This window comes from Sciurus carolinensis, chromosome 11 (genome assembly GCF_902686445.1).
Source record: "Sciurus carolinensis chromosome 11, mSciCar1.2, whole genome shotgun sequence".
Taxonomy (NCBI): domain Eukaryota; kingdom Metazoa; phylum Chordata; class Mammalia; order Rodentia; family Sciuridae; genus Sciurus; species Sciurus carolinensis.
In genome coordinates, this window is record NC_062223.1 from 21,549,611 (window position 1) to 21,558,118 (window position 8,508).

The following is an 8,508-nucleotide window of genomic DNA, read 5'->3' on the forward strand; positions in this document are numbered from 1 at the left end:
CCTAGAGAGGCAGCTTCTTTGTGGAGCTCTGCATTATCAACTTCCTCCAAGACTTCAGGCTACTGAAGGATAAGAGGGAACATACTAGCAATCTTCAGGGACATTATAAGTCAATAGAGGAAATCTGCAATATCTTAATGACCCACTGATTCCTGAACAATATGAGAAAACAAGGGAAGAAAATGCCCCAAACAAATCTGGATGTTACATCAATAAAATCCAACGACAGCATGGCAGAAGAAATGACAGAAAGGGACTTCAGAATGTATATAATTAAAATGATCAGGGAAGTAAACAATGAGATGAAACAGCAAATGCAGGCATTGAATGATCGCACCACTCAACAGTTAACAGAGTAAATACAGGAAGCAAAAGATCATTTCAATAAAGAGTTAGAGATATTGAAAAAAAAAACAAACAAACAGAAATCCTTGAAATGAAGGAAACAATAAACCAAATTAAGAACTCCATAGAAAGCATAACCAATAGGATATAACACCTGGAAGACAGAACTTCAGATATTGAAGACAAAATATTTAACCTCGAAAACAAAGTTGAACAAACAGAGAAGATGGTAAGAAATCATAAACAGAATCTGCAAGAAATATGGGATGTCATGAAAAGGCCAAATTTAAGAATTATTGGGATTGAGGAAGGCTTAGAGAAACAAACCAAAGGAATGAACAATCTATTCAATGAAATAATATCAGAAAATTTCCCAAATCTGAAGAACAAAATGGAAAATGAAGTTCAAGAGGCTTATAGGACTCCAAATACACAAAATTACAACAGACCCACACCAAGGCACATTATAATGAAAATACCTAACATACAAAATAAAGACAGAATTTTAAAGGTTGTGAGAGAAAAGAACCAAATTACATTCAGGGAGAAACCAATACGGATATCAGCAGATTTTTCAATCCAGACCCTAAAAGCTAGAAGGACCTGGAACAATATTTTTCAAGCTCTGAAAGAAAATGGATGCCAACCAAGAATCTTATACCCAGCAAAACTTACCTTCAAATTTGACGATGAAATAAAATCATTCCATGATAAACAAAAGCTAAAAGAATTTACAAAAAGAAAGCCAGCATTACAGAACATTCTCAGCAAAATATTCCATGAGGAAGAGATAAAAAACAAGAAGCATATCAGCAAAGGGAGGAATTATCCTAAAGGAACTGTCAAATAAAGGAGGAACCAAGATGTGTCAAAAACTAAATAAATAAATAAATAAAATTTTAAATATGAACCAAATGACCGGGAATACAAATCATATCTCCATAATAACCCTGAATGTTCATAGCCTGAATTCATCAATCAGAAGACACAGACTGGCAGATTGGATTAAAAAGAAAGATCCAACAATATGTTGCCTGCAAGAGACTCACCTCATAGAAAGAGATACCATAGACTAAACGTGAAAGGATGGGGAAAAACATACCATGCACATGGACTCAGCAAAAAAGCTGGAGTATCCATCCTCATTTCAGATAATGTGGATTTCAAGCCAATGTTAGTCAGAAGGGATAAAGAAGGACATTTCATACTGCTTAAGGGAAGCATAAATCAGCAAGATATAACAATCATAAACATCTATGCCCCAAACAGTGGTTCATCCATGTATGTCAAACAAATCCTTCTCAATTTTAGAAACCAAATAGACCATAAAACAATAATACTAGGTGATTTTAACACGCCTCTCTCACCACCGGACAGATCTTCTAAACAAAAATTGAACACAGAATCCATAGATCTCAATAACACAATCAATAATTTAGACTTAACAGACATTTATAGAATATACCATCCAACCAAGAGCGAATATACTTTCTTCTCAGCAGCACATGGATTCTTCTCTAAAATAGACCATATATTATGCCACAAAGCTAATGTTAGCAAATACAAGAAGATAGAGACACTACCTTGTATTCTATCAGATCACAATGGATTGAAGTTAGAAATAAATGAAAGAGTAAAAAACAGAAACTACTCCAACACCTGGAGATTAAATAATATGCTATTATATGATGAATGGATAACAGAAGATAATAGGAAGGAAATTAAAAAATTCTTAGAGGTAAATGAGAACAAAGAAACATCATATCAAAATTTCTGGGACACTATGAAAGCAGTACTTAGAGGAAAATTTATTTCATGGAGCGCATTGAATAAAAGAATAAAACTCAACAAATAAACGACCTAACACTACAGCTCAAAGCCCTAGAAAAAGAAGAACAGACCAACACCAAAAGTAGTAGAAGACAGGAAATAGTTAAACTCAGAGCTGAGATCAATGAAATTGAAACAAAAGAAACAATACAAAAAATTGACAAAATAAATAGTTGGTTCTTCGAAAAAATAAACAAAATTGATAAACCTTTAGCCACACTAACAAAGAGAAGACGAGAGAAAACCCAAATCACTAAAATTCGGAATGAACAAGGAAATATCACAACAGACAAGACTGAAATACAAAACATAATTAGAAGCTATTTTGAAAATCTATACTCCAACAAAATAGAAAATTTCGAAGACATCAACAGGTTTCTAGACACATATGAATTACCTAAACTGAACTAGGAGGACATACACAATTTAAATAGACCAATTTCAAGTAAAGAAATAGAAGAAGTCATCAAAAGCCTACCAACAAAGAAAAGTCCAGGACCTGATGGTTTCTCAGCCGAGTTCTACAAAACCTTTAAATAAGAGCTCATTCCAATACTTCTCAAAGTATTCCATAAAATAGAAGAGGACGGAACCCTCCCAAACTCATTCTATGAAGCCAATATTACCCTGATACCTAAACCAGACAGAGACACATCGAGGAAAGAAAATTTCAGACCAATATCCTTAATGAACATCAATGCAAAAATTCTAAACAAAATTTTAGCAAATCCCATACAAAAACATATTAAAAAGATAGTGCACCATGATCAAGTGTGTTTCATCCCAGGGATGCAAGGTTGGTTCAACATCAGGAAATCAATAAATGTAATTCAGCATATCAATAGACTTAAAGTCAAGAATCACATGATTATTCAATAGATGCAGAGAAAGCATTTGATAAAATACAGCATCCCTTCATGCTCAAAACACTAGAAAAAATAGGGATAGTGGGAACATTCCTTAACATTGTAAAGGCCATCTATGCTAAGCCCATGGCTAATATCATTCTAAATGGTGAAAAACTTAAAGCATTCCCCCTAAAAACTGGAACAAGGCAGGGATGCCCTCTTTCACCACTTCTTTTCAATATCGTCCTTGAAACTCTAGCCAGAGCAATTAGACAGACGAAAGAAACTAAAGGGATACAAATAGGAAAAGAAGAACTCAAACTATCCCTATCTGCTGATGATATGATTGTATACTTAGAATAACCAGGAAATTCCACTAGAAAACTTTTAGATCTCATTAGTGAATTCAGTAAAGTAGCGGAATATAAGATCAATGCACATAAATCTAAGGCATATTTATACATAAGCAATGAATCTTCAGATTCATTGAGAAATTAGGAAAACTACCCCATTCACAATAGCTTCGAAAAAAATAAAATACTTGGGAATCAATCTCACAAAAGAGGTGAAAGACCTCTACAGTGAGAACTACAGAACACTAAAGAAAGAAATTAAAGAAACCTCAGAAGATGGAAAGACTCCCATGTTCTTGGATAGGAAGAATTAATATTGTCAAAATGGCCATACTACCAAAAGTTCTATACAGATTCAATGCAATTCCAATTAAAATCCCAATGATGTACCTTACAGAAATAGAGCAAGCCATTATGAAATTCATCTGGAAGAATAAAAAACCCAGAATAGCTAAAGCAATCCTTGGCAGAAAGAGTGAAGCAGAGGGTATCGCAATACCAGATCTTCAACTCTACTACAAAGCAATAGTAACAAAAATGGCATGGTATTGGTACCAAAATAGAAAGGTGGATCAATGGTACAGAATAGAGGACACGAACACAAACCCAAATAAATACAATTTTCTCATACTAGACAAAGGTGCCAAAAATATGCAATGGAGAAAAGATAGCCGCTTCAACAAATGGTGCTAGGAGAATTGGAAATCCATATGCAACAAAATGAAACTAAACCCATATCTCTCACCATGCATGAAACTAAACTCAAAATGGATTAAGGATCTTGGAATCAGACCATAGACCTTGCATCTTATAGAAGAAAAAGTAGGTCCAGATCTTCAACATGTCGGCTTAGGACCAGACTTCCTCAACAGGACTCCCATAGCAGAAGAAATAAAAGCAAGAATTAATAACTGGGATAGATTCAAACTAAAAAGCTTTCTCTCAGCAAAGGAAACTATCAGCAATGCGAAGAGAAAACCTATAGAGTGGGAGAAAATCTTTGCCAATCATACTTCAGATAGAGCACTAATCTCCAGAATCTATAAAGAACTCAAAAAACTCTACACCAAGAATGCAAATAATCCAATCGACAAATGGGCTAAGGAAATGAATAGACAGTTCACAGAAGAAGATCTACAAGCAATCAACAAACATATGGAAAAATGTTCAACATCTCTCGTAATAAGAGAAATGCAAATCAAAATTACCCTAAGATTCCATCTCACCCCAATTAGAATGGCAATTATCAAGAATACAAGCAACAACAGGTGTTGGCGCGGATGTGGGAAAAAAGGTACACTCATACATTGCTGGTGGGGTTGAAAATTAGTGCAGCCACTCTGGAAAGCAGTGTGGAGACTCCTTAGAAAACTTGGAATGCAACCACCATTTGACCCAGCTATCCCACTCCTTGGCCTATACCCAAAGGACTTAAAATCAGCATATTACAGAGATACAGCCACATCAATGTTCATAGCTGCTCAGTTCACAATACCAGATTGTGGAACCAACCTAGATGTCCTTCAATTGTTGAATGGATAAAGAAACTGTGGTATATATATAATGGAATATTACTCAGCCATAAAGAATGATAAAATTATGGCATTTGCAGGCAAATGGATGAAACTGGAGAATATCATGCTAAGTGAGATAAGCCAATCTCAAGAAACCGAAGGAAGAATGATATCGCTAATAAGTGGATGATGACACATAATGGGGGGTGGGAGGGATTAGTGTTAGTGTTAGAGTTAGGGTTAGGGAGGGAGCCAAGAATGGAGAAAGGAAGGACTGTATAGAGGGAAAAGAGGGGTGGGAGGGAATGGGGGGAAGGGAAAAAATAACAGAATAAAAAAAAAAATAAAAAATAACTTAAAATACAAAATATGCTGGATTGCTTTGTTTTCACAGAGTAGTAGATTCCTATATTTTATTTTATGAGTTAATTCCTAAAATTGTTCTATATCCATTAAGTCTTATTGAGAATATCTGAATAAAACTAGTGCTTTGAGGGAGAAGATGGAATATAAAATTAATACAATAGCACATTCCATTCACATTTGTTTCTGAAGTATTTCTTATTGCCTGATCCCTTTACACTAAAGAAATGATCTTTTATTTATTATTTTTTTAATTTGGAATCTAAATTCTTGACATTCTCTTTCCACTTCCTCAACTCTCTGATGAATAGTGGTAGATTTTTTCTGAAAAAGTTGTTTTTTCTTTTAAGTTGTCATATCTGTTTACATATTTTGGAATGTGATCTCTGTCATATAACTTCTAGTGAACTGTTTACTGGGTCAAAGAGTAGTTCATAAAGAATAATAATCAAAATTATATTAAAATAGTCTTTACAATAAGATGTACTATTAATATCGAAGATATAGGAATAAATGCAGGAAATAGTAGAACAAATCTTTTCTCACTAGTCTCATAATTAAGCAAATTAGATGTCAGAGATAGCTATATGAATTTGCAGTTTCTATTATTAGTTCGTGACACAGTATTCAAAATAGGGCACTTTCCTTATACAGAGAATCTTTAATTATTTCTTTTTTTCATTTTCATTTTTATTTTCATGTGGTGCGGAGGATTGAACCCAGTGCCTCAGACGTCTAGGCAAGCGCTCTACCACCGAACTACAACCCCAGCCCCTAATTATTTCTACAGTAACTAAATCAAAGACAGTTCCGGTCAGTCTTGAGGGTAAGTAATCTGAGGCAAGCAACATTCTATAATCTATTCAGATTTAACAACACAAATTAAGGACCAGTATCAATAATTAAACTTCATTCCCATCAGTAAAGATACTGATTTCATCACTATTTCCAGAAATAATGCATCCTCCTTCTCATTGACCTGAAGGTTTCAGAAGTTGCCTAAGTTCAGTCATTCAATGCACTGATGTCTTCCTGTGGTTCTGGAGTGAGAGGCAGCAACCCTTGACCCACCACCCTGTCACTGTCTCCTGATCCTGGGATTTGGAGAACGCCACCTCAACAATCTTCTGGGATAAGTCAGGGTTATCTGTACAAATCATCAATATCAGTAAAAGAGTATTATCATGACATTATTAGAAGGAAAAACTACTTTCAAATGAAATATCATCTCTTCCTCACTTTCTACCTCTCCCTCCCTCCCTCCCTCCCTCCCTCCCTTCCTCCCTTCCTTCCTTCCTTTCTTCCTTCCTTCCTTCCTTCCTTCCTTCCTTCCTTCCTTTCTTTTTTCCTTTGTTCCTTCCACCCTCCCTCCCTCCCTTCCTCCCTCCCTCCTTCCCTTTGCCCTTCCCTCTTTCCATTTACACTTATTTTTTAGTGTTTTGAATCATAATTTTATTGAAAACCATTCTCATCCTGAAAGGGTGCTTTTATTCTTTAATTCCAGTCAGATTATAAACTTGGGGCATAGAATATAACTAAAGGATATTTTCTTAAAAGGGGATTAATAAGTTTAAATATCATTTCAGCACTACAAATGCAGAACATCTCTTGCTACAATATGTTCCCATTATAATATTCTATGCTTATTTTCTCCTTTTTGGAAAACTCTCCCACTGATATATTTAGTCATGTATATGAAACCATGCAAATGAAGAAAGAGATACTTGAACACTACTCAAAATCACCATGATAAGTGCATTTTATAATTTAAGATTTTAAAAGTGTACATAATAAAATAATCATAACTAATCTGAAAGCTTAAGCCACAGACTGGAGAAAGAAGTTACAACCATGCGGGGTTTGAATATATACAATGTACTAAAAATCCATAGAAAAGTGGATAAAGTGATGCTACAGAAAAAGTAGAAAGAACTTTGAAGGCATGCATGCATATGTATTTATAAAAGAGATATAAAAGAGAATTTTCATAACAAATTGATATCACACATAGTTCTCATGATTTCATGAAAAATAACAAAAATTGAAGACTCTCTCTCTACAAAGTGATGATGAGTTCATGATGAAGATCAAATATTCCCACTTGTATAAGTATTAAAGTTACTCTCACTTTGGGAAATCATTTATATATTATTTGTATTTATATATATATAACAAAATCAGGGAGAACATGGAGTTAAATGAGTTAATATGGATGAGTCCAAAAATATTCATCTGAGCGAAAAGAAAAAAAAAGAAGAAATTTGCATGCGCAGAACAAGGAAGTTAGTATTATGTCATACAGGGGTATTTATTTATTTAGGGTACTGGGTATTGAACCAATGGGCACTTTACCACTGAGCTGCATCCATCACCCTGTTTCATTTATTTATTCTTATTTTGAAACAGATTTTTCACTAAGTTGCCAGACTGGTCTTGAATTTATGACCCTTTAGCTTAGAACCCCCGAGAGATGGGGATTGCAGTTGTGCACCACCACATCCAGCCAGGGTCTTTAGAAAACATGCAAAAACCACTTCAATTTGTTGATGAGTTTATAAATACATAGTTAAACAATGACAGATTGCATATGAATGGCAAATTGATGAGAAGACATTCTCTGAGTGAAGGAGGTACTTCGACAGGCTCAAGATCTACAAATTAATAGGAAGCAGGAGAACACAAATAATTTCAATTTCATGAATTAATCTATGTGTCAAAAAAATCTAAGATGGGATAATGTGTATATCAATGTGTGTATTTCCTAATATTTATAAGGGGACAAAGGAGGAAAGGGAAAATGGAAGAACAGTGGAAGGAATCTCTCCAAAACTTTGCATGTATATACATGAATATAGCACAGTGAATCCCAACATCAAATATTTCCATGAGACACTAATTAAAAGTATAAATAGATATAAATAAATTGTGGAAAAATCAACAGAGTGAAAGGGAGAGGAGAAGAGGAAAGGATGGGGAAAATGCTGGTGAATGAGTTAGAGCAAATTATATTCCATGCATTTGAGATTATATCAAAATGTATTCTAATTTTTAATATTAAAAAGGATCAATAGAAAGTAAGGTTATATTTTAATTTAAAAAGTAAATATCTGCAAGGTAAATATTTATTACTACTCAGATTTGTAGAATCTCCTTACTTCATTTTATATACATAAATATTTTTTATAGACATATATTGTTCTGTGTGTACATGTGCATGCACAAATTTGTGTTTCCTATCACATAATAGCAAATGCA